The following is a 27,480-nucleotide window of genomic DNA, read 5'->3' on the forward strand; positions in this document are numbered from 1 at the left end:
ATGCTACCCTATATTCTACATTGCTGGTTCGATCCTCTGCTTCTTCTAATCTATTGATTCCTGTACTGTATTTTTCATTTCCATTATTGTATTCTTTATTTCTGACTGGTTCTCTTTATGTTTTCTATCTCCATTCTTATATTTCCTATCTCTTTGTTAAAGTTCTCCTGGGGATCAGTGAGCATCCTTATAACTAGTGTTTGGAATTTTGCATCTGATAGATTTCTTGTCTCCATTTTGTTTAGTTCTTTTTCTGGAGCTTTGTTCTGTTCTGTTATTTGAGACATGTTTCTTTGTCTCCCCATTTTGGCTGCCTCCCTGTGTTTGTTTCTATGTATTAGGTAGGGCTGCTATGTCTTCTGGTCTTAGTAGAGTGGCCTTATGTAGTAGGTGTGCTGTGGGGTTCCGTGGTGCAGTCTTTCTCCTCACCTGAGCCATGCACTCCAGGGGTGCCCCTTGTGTGGGTTGTGTGCCCTCCTCTTAAATTGAGCCGTGGTTGATAACTGCACATCAATGTGAGGGACTGACCCTTGGGCTCACTGGTTTTAAGGACAGGCCTTGACTACAGTGGAAGGGTTGTTGTGCAGGGGCTGATCCTACAGAGCAGGATCTGTCTTAGCAGGACTCTGGTGCCTGCCCAATCTGCCCCTTGGGTGTGTAATACTTGGAGGTGGCTGGGTGGTGCTCCAGCTCATTTTGAAGCTGGCCACTGAGGGCGCCAGCCCCAGGACCATCTTGGAGGGGATCCACAATAGGTCAAGTTCAGCCACAGCCCATGCCCCACGTAGGGCCACCCAGCAGGAGCCACAAAGAAATCCACAGATGACTGCCACCTGTGCCATGCTTGGAGGTGCATTGAGAGGCCAAGCCACGAACCAAGGCTGGTTGCCAGTAGTGCCAAGCTTAGGGCTGCTTAGGCAAAGGTATTGGATAAGCTCAAGCCAGATGCTGCTTGTCTGGGTTCCATGAACCTTTGAGGGACCCTAGGAAAGTCTGCAACTTGAGCTAAAGCAGGTGGTTTGTACAAAAAAGCCACAGGAAGCAGCTTGGGTGTGCCCCAAAGTTGGGCGGGGTGGGGTCTCAAATTGCCAGGGTGTGGTGAACGAGTGGCATACACTCAGATATGGTGGCTACCTGTGTCTGTATGCAGGGAAGAGGGAGGGCTCAGCAAAGAAAAAATGGCTTCCACCAGCTCCCCCGTCCAGGAGAAAGCTGCCTCTCTAGCCCTCAACCCAAGCCAGACAACTCAGTTCCCCACTATATGTCCCTGCTGCCTTTCCAGCTGCTGCCCCAGCACGGGAGCTCAGAGGGAGTGATTCCATTGGTAAGTCCACTCGAGGTCCTTTTAAAAGGGTGCAGCAGCACTTAGTCTCAGTAACAGTCTCCGCTGATTTTCACAACCAGAAATTATGGGGACTGCTCTCCCAGGCACTGGAACATTGGGCTGGGGTGAGACTGGGACTTCTTGCTCCGCTGAAGCAAGAAGTGGGGGGAACCTCCACAGTCAAAATATCCCTCCTGATCTTTAATGGTCACATGCGGGTATGGGACCAGCCAGTTCCATGTCTCTGCCCCTCCTACCAGTCTTGAGGTGTCTTCTTTTGCACATCTTAAGTTGTGGAACTTTGATTCAGCAAGATTTTAGGCAATTCTCAATGATGGTTGTTTTGTAGTTTAGTTGTAATTTTGATGTGGTCATGAGAGAAGGTGAGCACAGCGTTTACCCACTGCGCCATCTTGGTATCTCTCCGGAGCACAATTTTTATTCTGAAATGAATAAAAATCTTGTCCCAGCGTTGGTGGCAACCATGAAAATGTGTCTTTTAGATCTTTGGCTGCAAGAAATTCAATTTACCAAGCACCTTTGCCTCTGCTTTCTGAAGTCTATTGCTGGGTTGGCTTTCAGGCCACTTTTCTCACAGTCTGCTCTCAGCCAATGACTTAGAGAGGCAAAAGTACTATGTCAGGTCTGATCTTGGGAGACATGGCCTCCTGTGATGGACAGCTTTGCCTTGTGCTTCCCAAAGGCCTTGCCAAACATTCCTTAGAACTGTGCTGCATTCTCTGCTTCCAGCCTACCTTCCGGCCTGCTTTCCTCTCATCCTCACTAGGTATCACAGTAACACTGTAGTCTGCTGGGCTTCCCAGACTGTCCAGTTTCTCCCCCATTTTCTCTCACAAATGTGTCCCCTAATAAATGTCTTATGTGTTTAGTGCTGTCTTGATGTCTGGTTGTTAGAGGACTCATGATAACCCAGGTTTGCTGGGCTGACAGTAGGCATGAAAGCCAATGTTTTACTCAATATTTTAACCCTTTCTAGTTTGATACTATACCACCTACTCTGCAAAGTTGAGCTAGGACATTTAGCAGCTCTGTGAGATCTGTGCAATTTTTAAAACCAGAAGAAACTTGATTTTTTAAAAACTCTCTTAGACCGCAGCCAGGAGCCCTGGCCATTTGAGGCACTACTCTGACTCTTGAGTAAATAAGACATTTTAAAAACATCCTTCCAAATCTCTTGCCTAGGCTTTTAGCTTTTTGGACTGATCATCATGGTGTTCCTTTCCTCTTTGGCATGAGCTGAGTCCATTTGGGAATCTAATCCCTACCTTACATTTATTTCTCATTCTCCTGGTTGTCTGGAGCATATTCATGATGTAGCTCATAAAGTTGGTTCTATCCTTCAGTGATGCTTCAGTTTTTAATTGTTACAGTTCTGTATTATCTTCTTGAACTCGATTTTCCTAATGTCCCTATGGTGTGTTTGCTTAATGTTGGTACTATTGACTGTTTAGACAGGATATTTCTTTGTTGTGGAATTGTCCAGTACATTTCAGGGTCTTGAGCTGTATCCCTGGCCTCTACCCATCAGATGCCAGTAGCACCACTCCAGTTGTGACAACCAAAAATGACTTTGGACATAGACAAATGTTCCCTGGGGGACAAAATGCTCTGGGTTGCGAATCACCATTCTGTGGTTTTAAGTGGTCAGTATGGTATCCTAGCAACCCCTCCAACTTGTGTCAGTTGTCTTTCTCTCAGCTAATGAAAGATGGCCTTCTCATCATGTTTCATAGGCCTGCACTTCTGATTTGTTCTGGTTTCAAATCTGTAAGCAGCTTCTAGTTCTTAGTTTATTTGTCTCACTGAAAATTTGGTTCATCTAGAACCTGTAAATCAGCTCACTGTCTTCATCTTTGCCGGGTGCTCTTTGATGAATACTTTATAGGAATGACTAACCAGAGGAACGTATTTGATAATAATACTGTTAGCTATAATCATAGGGTTGTTCTCTGGCATGGTATGTCTGGAATAAAATGGATATAAAAAGTCTTAAGCCATGACTACATTATTAGTTTAGCTGGACTGACTCTTACATTGAGCATGTGATTGTTATTAACTAAACTGTTCTACCAACTTTTCTTTAGGGACAACTTAGATTTTAGTCTATTAGCTTGAGGAGAGTCAGGAGTGAGAGTGACAGTCCTGATCAGATTCCTAGAGACAAATATCTAAAACTAAGCTAAAATGCAATCTCTGAAAATTAGTGAGTTGTAAATAATCGTTTAGACCTACCTACAATTATGGCAGCAGGGTTTGAAAAAGTACAATTAAAAGAACTGAGCCAATTTGAAAAGAATTGTGTCTCCTACAATAGAGAAGTGGCAAGTGTCCTAAATATTAGAAAAGACTTTTCACTAAAGTTTTTGGGTTTCTTCTTAATGAAAAGGAGGGATCTTTGGTATGACATTCTGAATATCCTGTATCTAACCACAATAATTTTGGTAATAGGGAATGTCAAGAGCTCTGGATGAGGAGCTAGGGAGCAGACACAAGCAAGGTGGAACAGAGTTGGCAAAAACAACATAGGAATATTTGATTCATTCCCTTTTGGGAATTACTTGCAGGCCAAAACATCAAGCCTATATTCAAAAGGTCAATGTCTTAGGGCTCCAAACCTAGGAGCAGCTGGAATGCTTCCCTTGTAAGTAGCTACTGTAGAAGGCATATCTGACAATTATTTGACCTCTTCTGTATTGTCTTCTCATTTGTATGGAAGCCTCTATGACCCTTATTGTGAACACTGATAATGCTGGAACTCTGAGGACTTGCAGATGCCAGATGATGTGATCTCTTACCATAGTTCTGGGATGTCTTTCTTATGGTCTTGACCAGTTTTGAGGCATCTCTTCACCTTGTAGAAGTTCTCTGATTACTGTAGTTCTCTGATTACTGTTCTCCAGTTCTCTGATTACTGTAGAATCCTTCACAGCCCTAAAGGGGCTTGGTCTGTAAGGACTGACACTTTGAGTTTCTAAATCATATTTTTTCCTATATCCAGCTGACCTTGTTGGCCTAATTTCTCTGCTGCTGTAACAACAATCATTTTAGACATTGAACTATTAATTTCTGTGATCTAGCTCACTGATTAGAATCTTTTCATGAACCATTATAAATGCCAAATTCAGTTTAGGCAAAAGCTATTTCATTGTGAAACTCTACATACAATGATTAATTCTACAAGGTCATTTGTGCAAGAGACATCAGTTGAGCACTTTCTCTCTAACCAGCACCAGTGGCTCGGGATAGTGAGATGACTAAGCCAAGGTCACTGTCCTTGAGTACAGCAATCAGGGAAGAGTTGGTCCTGTTAACACACAAATAAGTCACAATATGATATCTCTGCAATCATTTGCATAGACAGTCTTATGAAAGCATAAAGAAGGAAGAAACTAGCACTATAGGTTTCATCAGGGAGGCTTCCCAGAGGAAGGAACATTTGAGTCAGTTTCTTTTGCATGGTGGAAGATAATCTCACCGAGAAGCCAACCAAGAATTACATTAACCACTTGCACTGATGACTGGGATTGTCTGGGAAATAAGAGATGGAAGTAAAGTGGTGAGAAAGAGGTTGGGGGATAATCTAAGACATTCTCCAAATTGCAGTGTTGAGAAAATGGCAGGACTTTGTAATCCAAACAGCAATGTTTTTACCACGTTGTGAATATGATTTGTGTAATTTAAATGTTTGAAAAATAACTAATGGTGCTGGTGAAACCTGAACTTTTAATAACCCCACAAGTTTCTAAATGTCTACGTTATTAATGAAGTCAAAGGTATGAGAAACTTTGGGGTTTTGTTTGTTTGTTTGGTGCCTTTTAAAACGTTTTGTTTTGGAGTTTCAGACATTATCAAGAAGTATGGTACATTTTTCTTAGATTCTTCTATTTTTTTTCCCTTCAAGATTGACTTGCAACCTCTAGGTTTGTGAATTCCAGAAAGCAAGACAAATAATATTAACATCTTTTTTTATGCCTTGAAGAGTTTGTTTTAATTGTTTTAATGCTCAAATTTCAGGATAAAGGTACATTTAATTGCTTACTGAGTTCTTGAAAATGGTTGACATGGCTCTTGCTCTTTAACTTTATTCATTCAACAAATCTGTTGTGAGTATCTAGCATGGATCAAGCACTGTTCTAGCGCTTCAGGGTTTATCATCAAGTAAAATATAACATACTAAAACTCCTGCCCTTAGGAAGCTTGTATACTAGTAGGGGAAATCAGATAATGAACAATAAACATGATACATCGGTACATTTTATAGTATGTCAGAAAATTGGAAGTAATCTGGAAAAAATAAAAAAGTACAGGAGAGCATGGAGACTAACTGGGAATTCTGGGGATGAGAGTTGTGATTTTAAACAGGCCAGTCTGGGTGGGCCTTTTTGAGAAAGGCATAACTGAGCAGAGAATTGAGAAGATGAGGAGTTTTTGCTCTGAGCATATCAGAGAGAAGGAGCATTCCAGGCAGAAGGACTGGCTAATGCAAAGACATGGTGATATGAGTGTGATCTACCTGGTTTATTCAAGGACTACCAAAGAGCCAAGTGTGACTTAAGGGGAGTCAGCATGGGAAGTATTAGTAGGAGGTTGACCAGAGAGGTAATGCGGACCCAATTAAGTGAGCCTTAAACAAGTTTTTGTAAGAAATTTGGCTTTTACTCTGAGTTAGATGAGGAGCTTTTTCAGATTTTTTCCAAAATTTAATTTTTCCCCCCAGATTTTTCAGAGGAATAACATGACCCCACTTTGTTTAAAAGGATCATTCTGGCTGCTGAAGGGTGCAAGCAGGGAGACCTATTCAATGGGTATTGTCATAATCCAACCAAAAGATGATGGATAGCAAAAGAAATGATAGAAGTACTTCATGGCTGTCGTTGAAGCCAGAGCTACCAGGATGACAGATCACTTTTGGTGAGAGAGAATGGGTTCAAGAAGGACTTCACATTTTTTGACCTTAACATTGAGAAGGATAAAGTTGACATTAACTGCAGTGGGAATCTCTGGGTGGAACAGGGTTTGGGGGAGGAGGGACCAGGAGTTTATTTTGAACATTTTGAACTTGATAACGTCTATCAGCATGCAGAGTAGGCAGCTGAATATGTAATGAGCATGAAGAGTTCACCTATGGTAATAGGCGGGTAGGCTGGTCCATGGATCAAGGCAATAACAACAGTTAAGTGAAGGATGAACCAACAGTTTCATCCTTCAAGTGAAATGCAGGCCTTGTTATACATAAAGTTCGTGATCACATGTCATCCCATGTCACCGTAGTATACAACTAAGGGAACCCAGATGGCGCTATTAAAGTATAAGTCCTATACGTAATGCTCTCAAGTATCTAATGCAGGACATGAAGAGAAGTCCAAGACTGGGGGGGAAGCTAAGTCTATGCCCATAAGTGGTTAGCATCATAAGGGACCTTAAGATCATTTAAACCAAACAGCTTGATTTACAAATGAGGAGCCTCTTGTCTCATGTCTCAAAAGTTAACTGATCTAACCAGGTTCACAAAGCAACTTGTAAGACGATCAGGTATAGAAATGAGGTCTAATTAGTCCCTGTTCAGTGCACTTTTTTGTCTACCATCTTCCCTCTCATTGATATTTTACTATAGATCATATGAAAGAAATAATATTATGAAAATCTGAAAGCCTTTCTTCTTAGCCTGGAATAGCAAGACTTTGAATCACAAACATAAACAAGGGGTCTTCCAGAGCATTGGTCCTTGGTTTCTCAAACCTGCCTCTCATAGATGCACACTTCCTGATCAGGGAGCAGCTTGGAGCAGATGCATACCTGCAGTTTTAGGGGTATGAAATTATAAGCTAACTGTCAGCAGGATTCTCTATTTAAGAAATTCTTCTGCAGTTTGGCTAATGTGCCTGCTGTGGAGAGTGAGAGTGGGTATGAGGTAGATCCCAACATCCTTCAAGATGAGTCACCCAGGAGGTGGGGCCTCACACAGAAAAGGCATTCAGTACATGTTTATTGAATATGTATCTTAATGGATGACTCCACCTAGTAGAAATATCTTATGTAAGCCTGTTAGCTGGAGAGAATCTATAGTGTTGATGACTACCCACATGCCCTTGCATACCTTCTTGACTTCTCTCTGGCTTAGTGTTTTCTGCCTAGAAATAAGATTGGAGCTGCTGGCTTATATTACTGGGAGAAAGTTAATTGGGAGTACTCATAGAAAGCATTAGAGAATTTCAAGACAATCTCAATATAAATATTGAAAGGCTTTCTCACCACTGCCAAAAGTACAGAGAGAGGCCTTGGATGAGTCAGGAAAGATGTGTTGGAAAGCTTAGTTCCCTCCTGTTTGTCCTGTCTTCCTGACTGGGTCATGGTGGGGTGATGGCAAGCAAGAGTTGGGAAGCCCAGCACGCCTTCGCTCCTCACTTTCGTAGCTCTCAGCTCTTTTCTTGCTGTTGGGTACGTGCCCAGTGGCATCCGGCATGGAGAAACGAGGCTGCTGACACAGGGAGATGAGATCCGTGGTGGAAAGCCACGGGACAGATGACGTTTGACAGGTATCTCCACAGTCACTCCCCTTCTTCCCACTCCTCCATGTGACCCGGAGGCTGGAGACAATTCCTTACTAAGCCAGAGAGATCATCAGCCCTAGCCTGCCCACACTCCCAGCTAATTCCTGTAAGCTGAACTTGCAGTGTGGAGGCAGGTGAGCCAAGGTCAGGTCTGCTGAGCTTGCAGGTATCGCTTTCCCAGGGTGGGGCCCTTTTTAAAACTGCCTCACCCACTCCACGTGGAAAACTGGTGGCAGACATCACTCTGGATCATTATGCAGAAAATGGACATAAAGGCTCAGAGAAAGATGATACCAGTTTCAACAGGCTCTTGTCTTTATCTTTGCTACTCAAAGTGCTCTTCCTAGACCAGTAGTGTAGAAATGAAGAATCTTGGACACACCTCTAGCCTAGCTCTCTGATTTCAACAGAAGGCCTAACTTAAATACATTCTCTTTCAAGAAACCTTTTTTGGCCACTTTTCCTAATAAGAACCTCTTTCCCTCTTACCTCCTAGAGAAATGGTTGTCAACCTTGGCGGCATATCAGAACCACCTGTGGGGAGCTTTAAAGCAACCCAGATGCCTACCCAGGCCCTACTCCCTGAGATTCTGATGTAATTGTTCAGCATAGGACATTAGATACTAGTATTATTTTGAAAGCTCCCTGGGTGATTCTAATATCCAGTGCTGGGAAGCACTGTCATAGAGCATGCATTATCAGCTCTGACTCATTGGGGATTTTAATGATTTACTCTCTCGACAAACATGTCTAAAATTGGCTTTACCTTCCCTTTATGATCTGAGAACAAACTACTTGGGTACAGGAATTCCAGCCTCCTGTTCCCCACGAGTGAGCACACATAGCACCGTGGAAGCAGCAGTGAGGATCAGGACCCTGAACTCTATTATTTCATGGCATTGCCTGGTTGTGTGACCCTGGGTAGGTCACTGGACTTTTTTCTCAGCCTCAAATTCCTTCTCTAGGAATGAAGACTTGCACTAGATAACCCCTTAAGGTTCCTGCCAGCTCTGATGTTTTGTAATTCTAATGAGCATTCAGAAAATGGGGATTGATTGCAGCAAGCCCACTGCCTTGAAGCCTGGGGTTTGACACACTTTGGCATTTTGTCACCATCTTCCTGCACCACAGGAGTAAGGTGCTGGCATTTTTCACCTCTGAAGATGTATCTTCTCAGCTGGATGTCAGGCCTTTCATGAGGTCATTTTTACCAAGCCCTTTCCTCCTGCATAGTGTTGTTCAGTCTGCATTGTAGCAAAGAACGGATTGGGCCCTCAGAGTGGGCTAGTGTGGCAGTAGATAAGTCTTCTTTGTCTTGATTCCCACCTATGGAGCAAAGGGGAAAGTAGGCACCTTTTTTAAATCAACAAGTTGTAAAAGGGAAGTGGGAGAAGGATTCATGTTTCAAGGACACAAAAACAAGAAGTCAGATGCCTGTTGAGTTTGCAGGCAAGGAGATGGGCTAATGGAGACTCTGTGGCAACTACAGATTCGAATAGACAAACATGACCCAGTCCAGCAGAAGGCAGCCACTCCCCAAGTCCTGCATAGACATCATGTTTGGATGCATGTGTAAAGTACATTCTCTTGTCCCCAACCCCAGAGCGAAGCACACTGGCAGTAGCATTTGCACACACTGATTAAACAGTAACTATTCCACTTGGAGATTCCAGGATAAAGTTTTTCTGCTTGCATGGTTAGACGATGCCATTTCATTAGTTGTCTCTTGCAGCAACTGCTGTCTCTGATTTCAGATGGCTAACCCTACCTCAGGAGTCTTCTGCTAGCCAGTGTTCCCTTCCCATTCCTGTTTTCCCCACACAGTACTACCAAGGACTTTTATCCTAGGCTCATCTGAAATTATATATATGTACCAGGGGTGCCAAATAAAATGTGTACAAGTGGACACTTTAGTCAATGTTGCTCAAGCAGTAGTTCACCATAATCAGAAGTGTCTGGACACTGATGGTAACCACTTTGAGCCCTTCTTGTAAGTGCAGAAGTCAAACGTGACTTGTATTCATCTTTTGTTATCGGGGTTTATTGAGTATTACAATTTTAATAGTTCTTTCCTTTCTTAAAATGTGTATATATATTTTTTTGGCACCCTCTGTCTATATATATATATATATCCCTCTGTGAATTTCCTGAGGGATCATGATGACAAAGCAGGTAGAGGAACAGAGAGACACAGATAGAAAGACCATCTCCTGCCACAGACTGTGCTGGGAACTTTGGGGATTAGTGAGCTCATGTCAGCAAAGCCCTCTGAGCCCCCTTGCTCATTACTACTGAGCGTTTTGGAGTCTCTTCTTATGTGCCAAGCTATTTGCAGATATTTGGGAATTAACCCTCTCACAGCTCTAGTGGAATTCTTTGTTTTACTATTTAAAACTGAAACAAAGTAATTCAAGAATTTGGGCAGAACTTAGTTAAGACATGTGGCTTTTAGTCCCTCTTTACTATGGACTATGGGAAATTAGACATGATTTTTTTCTTCTGGGTATTTCAGTTTTTTCAGATATTAGAAGGGGAGGATAATATCTGCCTTCATCACACCACAGAATTGTGTCTGTGTCCAGGATGCTACTGATGGACCTAGAAAATAGGAAGAAACATTATGTTAACATAAGGTATTATTATCTTATCATTATGCTTCCATTGAGGTTGGTTCAGATTTAAGAAAGGCTTCAATCTGACTGAGACCTAATCAGAACCCTTGTCTCCGTATCCCAAACCAGGGCTTTATAGATCTGTCTTGTGTCCGTGACTCACACTCTCCAGAAAACTAGGAGTAGACCGTGCAGGGGTATCCTCATCCTTGGTCAGACACAATTATCTCCCTGCCCAAAGAGGCTTCTGCACCCCTTCTCTCCAGAGACTATCTTCAAGACAGTATCCATCTCAAAAGACCGCTATATGTATAGTTTTTAATTCCCTTCCCCCCTCCCATTTGGCAGCCATCAGTTTGTTATCTGTATCTATGAGTCTGTTTCTGTTTTGTTTGTTCATTCATTTTGTTTTTCAGATTCCACATGTAAGTGAGATCATACAGTATTTGTCTCTATTTGTCTGACTTATTTCCCTTAGCATAGCATCTTCTAGGTTCATTCATGTTGTCACAAATAGCAAGATTTCATTCTTTTTATTGCTGAATAATATCCCATTGTATACATATACCACATCTTTATCCATTCATCTATTGATACACATCTAGGTTGCTTCCATATCTTGGCTTTTACTAGTAATGCTGCAATAAACATAGGGAGGAACATATCTTTTCAAATTAGTGTTTTTGTTTTCTTTGGATAAATACCCAGAAGTGGAATTGCTGGATCTTATGGCAGCTCTACTTTTTATTTTTTTGAGGAACCTCCATATTGTTTTTCCATAGAGGCTGCACCGATTTACAATCCTACCAATAGTGTATGAGGGTTCCCTTTTCTCCACATCCTGGCCAATACTTACTTGTTAATGTATTGATGAGAGTCATTCTGACAAGTGTGAGTTGATACCACATTGTGGTTTTAACTTGCATCTCCCTGATGATTAGTGATACTGAGCATCTTTGCATACTACTGTTGGCCATCTGTATGTCCTCTTGGAGAAATGTCTATTCAGGTCCTCTGCCCATTTTGTAATTGGATTGTTTGAAGGACTTTTTGGTGTTAAATTGTATGAGTTCCTTATGTATTTTGTTTATTAACACCTTATCAGATACATCATTTGTGAATATTTCTTCACATTCAATAAGTTGTCTTTTCATTTTGTTGCAAAACTTTTATAGTTTGTTTATTTTGCTTTTTGTTTCCCTCGCCGAACGAGATATGTCTGAAAAGACATTGCTGAAAGTGATGTTACAGATGTCAGTTGGTTATTCAAATCCCCTACTCTTATTGCCTTACTATGAATTTCTCCTTTATGTCCATTGCTTTATATATTTAGCTGCTCGTATGTTGGGTGCATAGATATTTACGGTGTTGTATCCTCTTCTTGGAGTGACCCTTTACAATTATGTAATGTCCTTCTTTGTCTTTTTTTTTACATTTTTTGTTTTAAAGTCTGTTTTGTAAGTATTGCTACTCTAGCTTTCTATTTCTGTTTGCATGGAAGATCTTTTTCAAACCCTACACTTTCAGTCTGCATGTACTTTGATTTGAAGTGAGTCTCTTAAAAGAAGCTCATAGATAGGACATGTATTTTAATCCATTCAGTCGCCCTATGTCTTTTTATTGGAACGTCTAATCCATTTATATTTTAAGTAATTATCGATAAGAATGTAATTATTTCCATTTTGTATATTGTTTTTTGGTTGTTTTTCTAGTTCTCCTCTGTTCCTGTCTTCCCTTGCAGTTTGCTGTTTTTCTGTAATGTTTTATTTAGGTTCCATTCTCTTTGTTCTTTGTATATCTTTTGTAGGTTTTGGCTTTGTGGTTATCATGAGGTTTATGTATATCATTTTTTTTGTTTTCTAAGATCCAAGGATCTCATAGATCATTTAATATAAGCCATTCATTTTACAAATGAGAAAACAGACTCAGAGAGGGCCACGTTGAGGTTAATTACAGAAATGGGACAGAACTGGGGTTCCTATCTGTAAGTCCCCTTTTCCTATCTGGTACAATACAGTGCCTTCCAGGAATATGAGGCTGACTTTTCTGGCTCATTCTGAATTTTTGCTTGCTCTGAGGTATAGGGAGATAGCCACGGATCAAATCCATACCCTGCATTTCACACGCCAGCCTCCCCTGACAGGCAGTGCTGGGTTCTGCTGGATTTTTCCCCATCTTCTGATTCCTCAGTCAATCAATCAGTTGCGTATATGCCTTGGTTTGGGCTGCTATAAGAAAATACCATAGACTGGGTGGCATATAAACAACAGAAATGTATTTCTCCCAGTTCTGGAGGCTGGAGATCAGGGTGCCAGCATGGTTGGGTTCTGGGAGGACCTTCTTCTGGATTGCAGACTGTCATTTTCTCGATGTATACCCACGTGGCAGAAGGGGACCAAGGAGCTCTCTGGGCCTTTTTTTTTTTTTTTCCGTTTATTTTATTAGTTTCAGGTGTACAGAGAATCTTAGTAGGCATTTATACCCCCCACAAAGTGATAACCCCCCATCTACTAATCTATTACCCCTCTGTCATCGTACATAGCTGTTATAATGCCATTGACTATAATCCCCATGCTGTACTTACATCCCATGACTATATACAATATTATATATATAATATTATATACATATACACACCGTGTTTTCCTAAAAATAAGACCTAGCCAGACAATCAGCTCTAATGTGTCTTTTGGATCAAAAATTAATATGAGACCCAGTATTATATTATATTATATTATATCATATTATATTATACTATAAGACCTGGTCTTATATTATAGTAAAATAAGACCAGGCCTAACATTAATTTTTGCTCCAAAAGATGCATTAGATTTGATTTTCTGGCTAGTTATTATTTTGTCATTTTCAGGGAAACATGGTATATAGTATTGGTATACCATGGTATATATGGTATATATTGAATGCCAACTATATATAATTATAGTTGTCATTCAATACTATTCTACTTCAGCCTCTGGTGCACAGTGCAGTGGTCAGGCATTGCACAGTCTATGAAGTGATCCCCCTGATAAGTCCAGTGACCATCTGGTACCCTGCATGATCTTTACAACATGGATATCATTCTTTATCTGTAGCAGTCTATTTAAACTGAAAGGCATTTACGTTTGAATGTATCTTATAAGGGTTACATTTTTGCTCCCCCTCCATGCTTTTCTGTTATTGATATCATATTTTAGATCTTTTTTTGTTGTGTATCTCCTACACACTTCTTGTAGTTTGAGTTGAATTTTATACCTTTTTCTTTTGAACTTCATAGATTTTAAATGTCTGATTTGCTGTATTTACTGAATATTTGGCTTTACCTATGAGGTTTTTCCCTTTCTCATATTTTCTTATTTATGGTTATGGCCTTTCTTTTTCTAGTTAAAGGAGACCCTTTAACATTTCTTGTAAAGCTGGTTTAATCGTGATGAACTCCTTTAGTTTTTGCTTGAAACTCTTTATCTCTTCTTCAATTCTGAATGATAACCTTATTGGGTAAATTATTCTAGGTTGTTGGTTCCTTTCTTTCAGCACTACAAAGATGTCCACGCCCTTCTGGCCTGTAAAGATGCTGATAAGAAATCAGCTGATAGGCTTATAAGGTTTCCTTTGTATGGAACTCCTTTTTCTCTTGTTTCCTTCAAGTTGTCTCTTTATCTTTAACTTTTGCAATTTTAATTACAATGTCTTGGTGTGGGTCTCTTTGAGTTTGGAACTATCTGTGCTTCTTGGGCCTGGATGTCTGTTTCCTTTTCCAATTAGGAAAGTTTTCAGCCATTATTTCTTTAAATAAAATTTCTGTTTCTTTCTTTCTTCTCCCTCTGGGATCCTTATAATGTAAATGTTTGAGCACTTGATGTTATCCCTGGGGTTCCTTAAACTATCTTTACCTTTTTTCTTTATGCTGTTCTGATTGGTTGATTTCCACTAGTCTGACTACCAGGTCTCTCTGATCTGTTCTTCTCTGTTAGCTAATTTGTTGATTCCTTCATTTCAGTTATTGTATTTTTCAAGTCTGTTTATTTCTTATAATTTCTCTTATTGAAGGTATCCCTAAGTTCCTCTATTCCACTCTTAAGTTTGATGAGCATCCTTATGACCATTTCTTTGAATTATTTATCAGGCAAGTTACTTAGTTTCATTTTTTTAGAATTTTTTTCTGGACATTTTTCTTGTTTCTTCATTTGAGAGAGATTCTTCTGTCTTTTCATTATGTTTGACTTTCTATGTTTGTTTATACGAGTTAGAGAAAATAACTGTCTCTTCTAGTCTTGGGAAAGTAGCCTTATGTAGAAGTGGATTCTGTGTAGACTGTGTGTACTGGGTAGGTTTGGCAGGCTGGTAAGAGCTGAGTGGCTGCCTAAAGTATCTGGGTCACTGGCCTACGGAGCTAGAGCAGCTCCAGGTGGGGAGGCCAGATGCATGTCGTAATGCCTTGTTGATCATGCTTGTTACCTTTGTTAGGCCAAAATGGGCTCAGGAGAACTTGCTGGTAGGCCAGAGCAGCTGGACACAACTCACGCCCACTTTACGGAGGTGAAGGAGGACATAAACAATTTCGCTCACCAAACCTTCACCTCGGAGCATTCTTGCAGTCCCCAGAGAGCTCCCACAGCTCTCTAGTCTTCTCTATGAGCAGGGGTGTCCTAACTTTTTTCAACGTTTTTCACCAAGGGCCGTATGCGGTAAAATACACAAACAACCAGGCCACTCACTCGAGGTGAAGTACGTATTGCCTCACCTGGTTTATTTAAGTAAACTGAATATATTTATGGAATTTGCTGTGGGCCAATTAAAAATGGATTGCGGACCGCAGTTGGCCCGCAGGCTGCAGTTTGGACACCTCTGCTATAGAGTCTCTCTCTTGTTTGTTGTAGCGAAAGGGGTCCCATGTAGTGTTAACTTCTGTGTAGGTTCTATGTACCCAGGGGGTTTTGGGGAGCTGCTTGGAGTCGAGCAGGCATTTACAGAGCCTAGGGCACTAGCCTGCGGGGCCTGGAGCAGCTCTCTGCAAGGAGGAGAAGTGGGTGTGGTAATGCCCTGTATTTCCTGCTTGCGCCCTGTGTTAGGAGGCAAAAGGTTCCAGGCAATGGAGCTACAAACAGGCTGCCATGACCTTGCGGGTAGGCCAGATCCCCCAAATAGAGCACTCACCTAGCTGCTCTGGCTGGGAAGGGCTCCCTTGTCTTCCTGGCCTTCACTGTTTGGTCTCTTGTTTGTTGTCAGAAGCTATTTATTCAGCACTTTGTTGTCAGGAGTAATTGCTACCTTTACAAATGTACATTTGATTTTGCTCACGCTCTGTCTCCACAGAGATTAATGATTTCAGCATCCTCCTACAATGCCGTCATCTTGAACCTCTGAAAGAACTTTTCTTCATTCCTTGCTAGCTGGAAGTGAAACTTAACAGACACGTGAAAGAGTTGACTTTCCTATTCTCCTAGAGAAGGAATTCAGGGGTTTGGGGAGGTCAAGTGCCATGTCTAAGGTCACAGGGCAGTGGAAGAGCCTGCAATGACTTCCGTGCCAAAGCTCTGCCCTGGCCCTCAGAAGCCTAACGCTCCGTTGCTGCGCCTGTCACACTCACCTTGTCTTCTTAGGGGGTGTCTCAACCTTTCTCAGTCTGTCACATGTAAGGTCCCTGTTGGCCATTTTTGCTTTTGTATTTTAATGGTTTGGACTAATTTCCACTTTATTTTTGTATTTATTTTAACACAATCACTTATAATGAGGCTAATGACATTTTGTCTCCACGGTGGTGCATTTTAATTTGGTCTCGGAAATGTCAAAGCGATCAGGCAATTTGGTATCTCGGAAACACAAAACGTGGCAGGGACAATAGATTCCTCTCTCCATCATTTCATCTCCCTTGTTATCTGCTAGCTCCTGGGGCCACCCTGTCCCATTTGGCCGCTTCTCAATGCTGGCGTGGAGGGAGATCAGCAGTAAAACATTGCCAAGACAAAAGGCGAGGGCTCCAGCAGACAGAATCTTTTCTAGCAAGTGCAGTTAACACAATTAATCACATCTCAGCATTCGCGCTAAGTTTGTTATGATAGAAGCCAGGCATTGTTTTCCTTGTGGCATTTTTGTATCAATCCTTGTCCTGCCACCTATTCCAGTGTTTTCTTTTGAGCCTGCCTGCAGTCATGATTCTCAGCTTTCCGATTCTTTCCTTTAAGACATAGTTGGCAAATGTGTTTTGTGAAGTAAATATTTTAGGCTTTACCCCTCCCCCTCCCCTGCCCCCCTTTAGGGCCCCATAAGTTCTCTATCTCTATTCTTCTTTTTACAACCCATTAAAAATGTAAATACCATTCTTAGTTTGCAATCTGTCTGAATTGTTAGGCAATCATGGATTTGGGGGTATTTAGGGAAAGTGTTTAGAGGTATTTGGATTGAAAAGTTTCTTTTCAACTTGGAAGTCATTTAAGTGTTTGTCTTGTATGACAGAGACCCAGATAGTTGGCTGTGCCAGGGTTAGGTGGTAGGCAAATTCTCTGATGGTGTAAGTATATAGTTTGTCTCCACAGACATTGACGATTTCAGCTTTCTTGTAAATGTAGGGTTTAGGGCTTGATGGGTTTTCCTCAGGAAGCCTGTGTTGCCCGATGTCTGTCTGACAAACCAAGGCAGTGTTAGGTCTGAATTTGGAGCTTTCTCACGCTGGTCTTGCCTCTCTTCCTCCTCTGGCCCCCCCAGCCCAGCGCTTCCTCACAGCAGTCTCCTCTCCACCCTGCTTTGTCCTTGGAGGGAAGGAGATGGATCGTCTTTATAGACGGGGCCAGGGCTGCTTTCTCAGCTCTGAGAGCAACCACATTTGTCTTCTCTTCAGCACCGAGGCGTTTCTTGGAAGCTAATCTTTGAGATGGAAATCAGAACAGTGAAAGGGAGAGAATCTTGGCCTGTGGAAATCTTCAGGTCAAATCACGGAAAACCCCAGCATAACCCAGAGCCTGTGTCCCAGGAATGGCCTCATGCAGGCTTCTATTTAGAAGCCACTTCGTCAATTTCTTTGCCAGCTTTTCCATGTAGAAAGGATTCTTTATCTCTATAAAGCAGCAATAAGTGGACAGTGTAATATATTTCACTTTTAATAAGGTGTTGCCGGTTGCACACACTCTGTAGAGCAATTAGTGTCAAAAGCAGCTAAACAATGGCGGGAACTGTATCTGGATGTTTACAGACTGAAGGATTTACAGCTGGGTTTGGGGGAGCTGTGGCCACAAGGTAGAGGGCAGGGGGGGAGATGTTGACCTGCTGAGTTTAAATCCTCCGACACAGCATGTTTCTGAAACTGCTCAAAGGCAGGTCTTTGCATTGTATTTCGGTGCTCATCCTGGGACTGAAACACAGTGACAGTCCTCACAGAGTTCGAAACACAGGTTTAGGAACCTTATAGATCTGAGTTTCAGACTCAACTTTGCCACCTAAGGATGACTCCTAGGCAAACACATTTCTCTGAAACTCATTTCCCATCTATAAAAACGAGATGAGGAAATCAGCAGAGTGTTTAGAATATGGAGCCCTCAAATCAGGTTATGTCCTTTCAAATTGTCATTCCTGCCCCATCCATGCTGATAAGGATGGAAGCCTTTTCAGAAATCAAGGGTAGGCTAGATTATCCAACTTGTCCCAGTTTGCCCAGAATTGTTCTAATTTTAAAACTCAAAGCTCTGCACTCTGGAAATCCTCAGTGCCAGGCAGACTGGGATGGCTGGTCACCCTCAGTTTAGTGAAGAAATATTTCTCTTCTCACGGGTGATGGGTTCAAGTGCTGCTGCAACATACAAATCAGGAATTCTCGCCAAGCATTTCACTGGACTTAAAACATAGGCAGGCACAGACATCTATGAAGGAGAATGATGGAGATCTTTGGTAGGCTGGGGGGACAATTTGTCCAGGAATAAAGTTGCTGGGAATCTGGACTAAAAGTCGGATGATCTGGCTTAAAGTTTCTTAGATGAATTTCTTCTCTGAAGATGATATTACTTTGATTGACCCTTGGATGGGAGAAGAGGCATTTGTGTTTCCTTTTTCCTATTTGCTTACATGTTTTGAAGGTGTGTTTATTTATGCCACACTATGTGGATTCATGCCACACTATGCAGCCACTTCTCTGAATCATGCACAGAGCACCCCTCAATCTAACTCAAGGGAGAGTTTAGGTCATGCCCTCAGCACTGTTCCAGGTGGGCACAGGGGAGCGGTCCTTTCTCCCCACTCAGGGAGCTTGTCTTCTAGTTTGGAAGAGAGACCCCAGGGAGCATTTCTCTGGCCTACGCAACTGGTTAACCACCCTGTGGGGACAGAGCCCCAGAGAGCAGTTTCCAGGCTCCTGGCCTCACATAGGAAGGTGCTGGCTCAGGTAGTAGATGGTTATCAGCTGTGACTAGTTGGCCATCGGCTGTTACTGGTCAGCCATTAGCCACTGATATAACTGCCGCGGCTAAGCTAGCAAAGGGTGGTGTAGCGGTGTGGCATCCTGGCCTGGTGTGGCGTAGTGAACTGTGGATTACAGATTGCAGAGAGGCGGGTTGCAGCTAGCAAGTGAGGTTGGTTGGCAGAGACAAGTGGACGGCGGTTTGTGGATCATGTGGCTCCTGCCTCCTGTGTCTCCAACCCAGCCGCCAGTGAGACTGTAGTGTATAACGCCCCTACCTATGGCTCCGTGGGTGTTCCTTTTTGGCCTCACCATATCCTGCATTCCTATGTGGGGAGCGGGACCAGAGAACCTGCATGACACCCCGCATGACACACCCTATACCCTATATTTGCAGGGCAGGAGCTAGAGAGGGGGGTGAAAGCTAAACCGTTACTCTATGGCATAATTTCCTTCATGTTACAGATTAGGAAACAGTCTGAGAGAAAAGTTACAGCAAACCCTGTCATCTGTTGAGTCAGCATTCATACCTTGGTCTTGAGTCCGGAGGTGTCAAAGTTTCTTCCCACTTTTTCCTTTTTTTTTTTCATTAAAGTGTATTGGGATGACAATTGTTAGTAAAGTTACATAGATTTCAGGTGTACAATTCTGTAATACATCTATATCTCACATTGTGTGTTCACCACCGAGTCAGTTCTCCTTCCATCACCATACATTAGACCCCGTTTACCCTCTTCTAGAGCCCCCCTCCCCTCTTACCCTCTGGTAACCCCTAAACTATTGTCTATGTCTATGAGTTTTTGTTCTTCTGCCCAAAGGAGAGTTATCCTCCATGACCTAATACCGGCTCTGAGCATGGGAGGCAGGTAGAAGGGGTGGGTAAGTCATCTAAGGAGGAGTTGGGAAGGAACGGCTGAGTTGGTGAAGAGAATGAATAGCAGCTGGTTCTCAGGCCAGTGGCTGTGAAAATGGCTGAGAAGAGTGTGGAAGGTGTACTGCACAAAGTGAAGGCAGGAATGAGATAGCGAGTCGGTGGGCAGATAGAACATCAGATTAGAATGGAGGGTGTAAGGGACAGATGTGAAGGACCTGGGCTCGTGAGGAAAGGGAGCTCGCTTCACAGAGGCTTGGAATGCCTGGCAGAGCAAGTTAGCTGACCACAGTGAAGATTATTCACACACTTCTGGGAGTATCTTAGTCTCTTCCTGGCTTGGATGGTTTGAAGCTCTGCTCCTGTGCCCTGTGAAGTAACTTCCCCTTGCAGTAACTAGGGAGATATAGAGTAATTCTCTGAAAGTAGTTCCTTATCTTGCCAGTGGGGGTGGGGGAGTTTAGTCTCATTGGATTTAGATTCAGAATTAATTCCCTGTGAAAATGTCTTTTTCTTACATAGCAAGACTGGCTTTAAGGAAGTCAGAACACCTTATTAAGAACATTTCAAGTATTTGCTGCATACCTACTTCATTTAAGTTGTATAGGGGATAGTATACCAACATAAAAATGTCATGTAATTGATTAATTTTTAACACAATAGCATAAACTAGCTCTATTCTTAATTGCATAAGTGTTACTATATCCCCACATATGTTTGGACTTCACACTGCATTGCACACTGGGTAGCTCTCTTAGGAAATCTGCAAGGAAGGTCCAAGGCCTCCCCTAAGTGAGCACAGAGTTCACATTCACCACAGACAACATATCAAAGCTAGATTGGGGAATCTTCCTTCTCTGTGTTCTGCTCAGGGGTGAGAATTCAGCTTCTAGTGTTTTTGTCCAATATAATGTGTAGTAGACCTTGGTGCTGGAGTCCTCACAGGCTTCTATTGGTTTGTCTTTTCCTGCTGAGAATGTCCCAGCCCAGGTGCTTCTGCCCACACACCTTTGTACAACAGGGCCTCAAAGTGGGTCCCATCTATTCGTTCTGGGAGACACTTGCTGTGTGCTCATCCTTTGCAGGCCTTCTAATTACCTGGGAGGTGTCTCCCTCCCTGTTCAAACTCCTCCTCTTTTCTCTCCAGGCTTCTTTCTCAGTTCGCTTAAGTCCCCATCTCTGGGTTTGTTCTCAAAATTTGAAGGTTTCTATTTTCACACCTCAGTAATTGGTGCTATCCGTTGAAAGTAACTCTGGAACTCTAGCCTGCTGGGGTCAGGAAGAGCTGAATTGAATTAAAGGCAGCAGAAATTGGCTAGAAGCAGGAGGAGGACTTGAGTGGTATAAATTCACTTCTCCAGGTGGCCATCAGCCTCTGAGCAGGAGTCAGCCTTGGGAGCTGGCTGGTGGGCACCTGGCTTTGTTCCCCTCGATGGGCATCCTGCAGGGGAGGTGGCGGAGGGTATGGGACTCCCTGCCTGACCCCACCCCCTCCTCAGCTCAGGGAGTGAAACTGGGGACCCAGGAAATACATGCCAGAAAAAGCATTATGTCAGTGAAATGACATTGGAGAGATTAAATATGCAAAACACCCCCTGTTTTAATAACATAATGGCTGGGAGAGAAGCTGACAGAAGCCAGAAGCCTCAGCAGCTAATCCTTCCACAATTTACACCAGGGTGGCAGACACAGTCCCATCAGCCTGGGTCAGGCGAGGCAGGTCCCCCAATCCATGCTCACAGATGCTGTGTGCTGGTGCCAAGACTAGGGGAAACAGTGGTTTTTGCTATTTCTCCTTTGATGTTAAAAGTTGAATTAAATCTTAGATTTAGAGAAAACATTGTTATTTTTTGCTGGTGCTGTTGATCATTTATTTTTGATCTCCTGGAAGATTTTTCAATTAGTAAAAAAAAATCTTCTGCTTCCAGGCAGCAGGTGTGTGGCCCTTCTTCAAGGCTGTGAGATATTTATTCTCACCCAGATCTATCAGTGTGTCTGCCTCGAGGATAGGGATAAAATTTGCATGTGGTTCACAAAGAATCTCAAAATCTAAAAAATGATCTTCCCTTGGGGCTGAGGAGAACTCAAAACAATGAACTTGCACTGTGTGGCTAAGGGGTTACTATTCCATTTCCAACATACAAAAGGGAGGAAGAGGATCATTCAAGTATGCACACATACATTCTTTTCTGATTGGGCATGTATCACATATTAATGGTAGAACATTTAGACAGCAGAAGAAAATATGAAAAAAAAAATTTTCTTTAATCGAAATGCTGATAGAGATTTCGTGGAAGAAACTTGCTTCAGTGCTGCTCCTACTTTTGCTACCTGACCCCTTCCTGCCCCTGCATATGGTGGTGGTGTTTCCAGAGACTTTCCCCTCACTCTCCACTTTCCATAAAGGCTGGTTTGGTTCCAGTTCAGCAAAACGGGTTGGTGTCTGGAGGGAGCTGAATTATTTTTTAATGTGTCTTCAATAGAGACAGCATTTGGGACTGTCCTTCCTTTAGTGACTGCAGTCACTAAATAAATGGTCAGAGTCTGAGATAAAATGCTGGCTTGGGATTTGTAAACGTGGACAAGTAACAGAGCCTCCCTGTGTCTCAGTTTCCTCACCTGTAAAAATGGCAATGACACTACTACTTACCACATGGAGTTCTTGTGAAACAAATACATGATTCCATGTTAGAGAAAGTTAGGCTCCATAACTCAATCCATGGTCACCATTCTTATATTTAAAATTGCCTTGAGGTCATTCCTCCATCCTGCTATTATAGGTATAATTTCCAACATCTCTTTTTTTTTTTCATTTTTCCTTTGGATCCGTGCTAGTTACTGTTCACAGTCTTCAAATCACGTGGCACATAAAATTAGATGCATGATTCTATTGGATCTGATTCTAACAGGGCTTGAACCCATAATCCTACCTCTCTCTGGCATGTGAGATTCACTTAACCTGGTCTTTGAACAACTGTTAAGCCTTAGTCGCGTTTGTGTAAATGGGTGGTGAGAAGGACTCACTGTGTTTTCACAGTCAAGTTGTCTTAGGTCCGGGTAGGCCCAGATCATGCCAAGGAGGGGAACTGTGTGCGTTTTGTGTTTTTGTTCTTGGCGGTGCTCTGGTTCTCATTTTCACTCTTTCTCTGGTTCTTCTTGGTCTCTCTAAGCTTTTCACTACCAAAGTCTCTGTCTCCTTTCCCGTCTCTGTCTCTAGCCCTTCCTCACTTGGCTCCAGTGTTGTCTGTACTTCAGCACAGGGAGAATTTTGGTTCTTCTTACAGGTTTTGGGATGGAGTCAAACAGAGAATACAGGGTAGATGGGGGAGTTGCTCTGAGGAGAGACCCAAGCCCCTCAACTCTGAAGCGGACCCCTCCAGAGCTCCTGTGCCCATTCAGAGGTGTTTGGAATGTAGCCTCGCTGCCACGGTTTGCCTGCTGCCTGTTGTCTGCTGCCTGCCCTGCATTCTCCCCTCACCTCTCCCACAGTGCAGAGATGTTGCGCGGCACTGGCCCCTGCATAGCCTGGCCCGAAATTTATACAAGTGCAGTTGATGTTCTCTTTTAAATTGACAAAAGCAGAAGACGGAGGCTGGGAAGCCCTCTGACCCGGGAGTCCTGGTCCATGAAAATTACAGGCGGTGTGCAGTATGCTGTCTCTTGATGTACTCGCAGTGGGGAGATGCTGGTTAATTTCTCAAGACTCAGAGGTGACCCAGGTTTAATAAAGAGGATTAATGGATTTGAGCTAAAGGTCCTGGCTGTTTCAAGCAGATAGCCTCTTCCTTCTAAGACACTTTGCAGGCTCTTGTTCAGTTTCTTCTCTTTGGGGAAATAGTTCAAGCAGCCTATTTAAAGGGCTTCTTGATGCTAACTGGACTAAGGTGGCCATGTGTCCTTCATGCACACTCAAATCCAAATGCATGAGCATATTACCTGTTGACAAAAACAACAACAAAGAGACACTCTCATTCTGCTGGTGGGAGCTGCCACCTTTATGAAAAGCATTTTGGCAACAAGAATTAAAACCCTTAAAATATTATGTATATCCTTTCATGCAGCAATTCTATTTTCATGATTTTTATATTATGGAATACTGAAGGATGTCTGCAAAGATGTCCCAAAGAGTCATTTATTTCAAAAAGAAAGAAGGAATGGGGGCAAAGAGACGTGTCACAATAGGGATGTACTTATGTTACTATATTGTATTGTACCACATGTAGGCAGCGTAGTAATCAGTAATGATCACTAAGGAAAGATGTTACAGAAGTGTTTTTATTGATGTGAAATATGTTCATGGGTTCTAAACACTAAGTGTAAATGTATTTTTTTAAAGTATACACGTGACGAATGTGCACCAAAATGACTGAATGATCACATTCGGAGCATTTTGATTTTGGTGATTTTATTTATCCTCACTGTCTAATTATTTCCACAATTCGATGTCATTGTATGATAATGGCAGTGAGAGACCCTTGGGGGATCTACCCCTGGGCAGGGCTTCTTCCTGTCCTTTTAACTTTCTTCTCACAGAAAAATACAAATCATAAGTTCCTGACAGGTGGTAGTGACCTTCTGGATGTCAAAGCCATGAGCTGCTCAAAGTGACACTTGTCATAATTGGTCCCATGTGGTGCTTCCCAGAGTCTCTGGGAAGGAAGAGCCTTTGGCCTGAGACACAGACGCTGAAACTGATGGGACAGGGTGGCCCTTACAGGGAGCACAATCTCAAGCAGCTTTACTTGTCCCTGTTGTGGTGCCTGGTTGCCTCCTATGGTGCATTTTCAAGTGTGCTTTTCCAACCCTTTTTAAATGACTCAGGATGCTGCTGCCTCCAGTCCCCAAGGAGTCTATTCTGAGTCTAATAGACCATTCTGCCATCTCATAGGCCTCACCTTTAGGACATCCTCCCTTAAGTTTCCATTAGCCACTAAGTGCTTATTCATTTTCCCCTTAATATTTATTCTAAATTTTTAGTGGGCCCTGAATTTAGACTTTTTTTGACAGTAATTGCCTGCTTAGCTCTTCTCTCTCTCTGTTATTAACATCAGGATTTCTTTTGATTTTCCCCTTTGATAGTTTGGCATCGTTGTCTCCAGCTTAATTCTTTTGAAACCCTGGGGTATGTTTTAGTCGCTAATGACTTATCTCTAGCCATGTGATCCTGTTTTAGTTTGCCATTAAAAACCAAACAAACAAAACTCTTCTGAGCAGCTTTTTACCAATAAATTTAGCCTCAAATATTTATGATGTTCGTTCAAGTTATTTCTCCCTTTGTTGTTATATGCTAGCTGCTATCAAGGGTAGAAAAAAGGGTGAAAAGCTGATTTGGAATGAGAATTTGTATCGTATGAGACTAAGTACTAAAAGGAATTAAAAAAAAAAAAAGCAGATATTCAGTACTCAACACACATTTTTAAAATGGAACCTCTCCCAGAGGAACCTCTTCCAGTGGGGAAGTGGCCACAAGCTGTGCCCTCTGCAGCAGCCCTCTGCATCCCCACTGCTCCCCGTTTCCCTTCCACATATTCCAGAAAATTGTCCAGGTTAGGTTTCTGCTTAGACCACGACAGAGCATTCATGAAATCCACCTGACACAAAACCCAGTACATCCAGAAATGACATGGGTTTCCAAGTATTTCTGTGGATTAAATCCTGCACATGATTCTACTGTATTGTTTCAAGTGTACTTTCGTCATCTCTTGCCCTACCAACCCCAGGCCATTAGGAGATTTAATCCACGTATAAATCTTGCTATGAGATCCCAGATAGAAAGGTGCTATGAGTGACAAGTACAATAGTCATGCCATTTCTGGGTTGTCCCTGAGTTGGCTACTGATCCTTTTATTTTCAGGCCCCATTTTTTCTCGGGGCATGTATGTTCTATGAATTGAATTGCAAATGTTCAAAGCTTCCCCCCTTTTTAAAATACATCACCCATTTCTTTCTTTTTTAAATTTATTGGGGTGATAATTGTTAGTAAAATTACATAGATTTCAGGTGTACAATTCTGTATTACATCATCTATAAATCTCATTGTGTATTCACCACCCAGAGTCATTTCTCCTTCCATCACCATATATTCGATCCCCCTTACCCTCATCTCCCACTCCCCACCCCCCCGCCCCCCTTACCCTCTGGCAACCACTAAACTATTGTCTGTGTCTATGAGTTTCTGTTTCTCATTTGTTTGTCTTGTTCTTTTGTTGTTTTTGGTTTATATACCACATAAGCAGAGAACTATGTGATTTCACTGATATGTGGTATATAAACCAGAATCAATTTTGATACATGGTGAAAGATAGCAGTCCACTTTCATTCTTTTGCACGTGGCTATCCAATTCTCCCAGCACCATTTATTGAAGAGGCTGTCTTTTCTCCATTGTATGTTTTTTGCTTCTTTGTCAAAAATTATCTGTCCATATTTATGTGATTTTATTTCTGGGTTCTAAATTGTGTTCCATTGGTCTATGTGGCTGTTTTTCTGCAAATACCATGCTGTTTTGATTATTGTAGCCCTGTAGTACAAGCTAAAGTCAGGGAGTGTGATACCTCCATTATTGTTCTTTTTTCTTAAGATTGCTTTGGCTATTCGGGGTCTTTTGTGGTTCCAAACAAATCTGATGATTTTTTGTTCTATTTCTTTAAAATATGCCACTGGGATTTTGATGGGGATTGTATTAAATCTATATATTGCTTTGGGTAATATGGTCATTTTAACTATGTTGGTTCTTCCAATCCATGAGCACGGAATGTCTTTCCATTTCTTTGTGTCTTCTTCAATTTCTTTTAAAAATGTCTTATAGTTTTCAGCATATAGGTCTTTCACATCCGTGGTTAAGTTTATTCCTAGGTGTTTTATTCTTTTTGCTGCAATTGCAAAAGGAATTGTTTTTTGTGTTTTTCTGAGATTTCATTGTTAGCATATAGGAATGCAATGGACTTTTGTACGTTGATTTTGTAGCCAGCAACTTTACTGTATTCGTTGATTGTTTCTAATAGCTTTTTGGTGGAGTCTTTAGGGTTTTCTATATATAGCATCATGTCATCTGCAAAGAGTGACAGTTTAACTTCTTCATTCTCAATTTGGATGCCTTTTATTTCTTTCTCTTGCCTGATTGCTCTGGCAAGGACTTCCAACACTATGTGGAAAAGCAGAGGTGATAGGGGATACCCCTGTCGTATTACTGAACATAGAACAAAGGGCTTCAGTTTTTCACCATTAATTATGAGATAGCTGAGGGTTTGTCATATATGGCCTTTATTATGTTAAGGTATTTTCATTCTATACCTATTTTATTAAATGTTTTAATCATAAATGGATGTTGTATCTTGTCAAATGCTTTTTCTGCATCAATTGATATAATTGTATGATTTTTGTCCTTTATTTTGTTTATGTGATGTATCACATTGATGGATTTGCATATGTTCAACCATTCTTGTGCCCCAGGTATGACCCCAATTGGTCGTGATGAATAATCTTTTTAATGTATTGTTGTATTAGATTTCCTAGAATTTTGCTTAGGATTTTTGCATCTGTATTCATCAGACATATTGGTCTATAGTTTTCTTTTTTTGTGTGGTTCTTACCAGGTTTTGGTATCAGGGTAATGTTGGCCCCATAAAATGAATTGGGGAGTACTGTCTCTTCTTCAATTTTTTGGAAGAGTTTGAACAGGACTGCTATTACATCCTCTTTGAAGGCTTGGTAGAAT

General features: G+C 41.9%; 1 protein-coding gene across 2 annotated transcripts in view; it reads left to right on the plus strand.

Annotated features, from left to right (window-relative positions):
* OPCML (opioid binding protein/cell adhesion molecule like) overlaps positions 1 to 27,480 on the plus strand; it is a 1,344,396-nt gene that overhangs the window by 16,473 nt on the left and 1,300,443 nt on the right. The window lies entirely within an intron of this gene.

Source organism: Rhinolophus sinicus, chromosome 9 (assembly GCF_057876585.1).
Source record: "Rhinolophus sinicus isolate RSI-liver-muscle chromosome 9, RSI-T2T, whole genome shotgun sequence".
Classification (NCBI taxonomy): domain Eukaryota; kingdom Metazoa; phylum Chordata; class Mammalia; order Chiroptera; family Rhinolophidae; genus Rhinolophus; species Rhinolophus sinicus.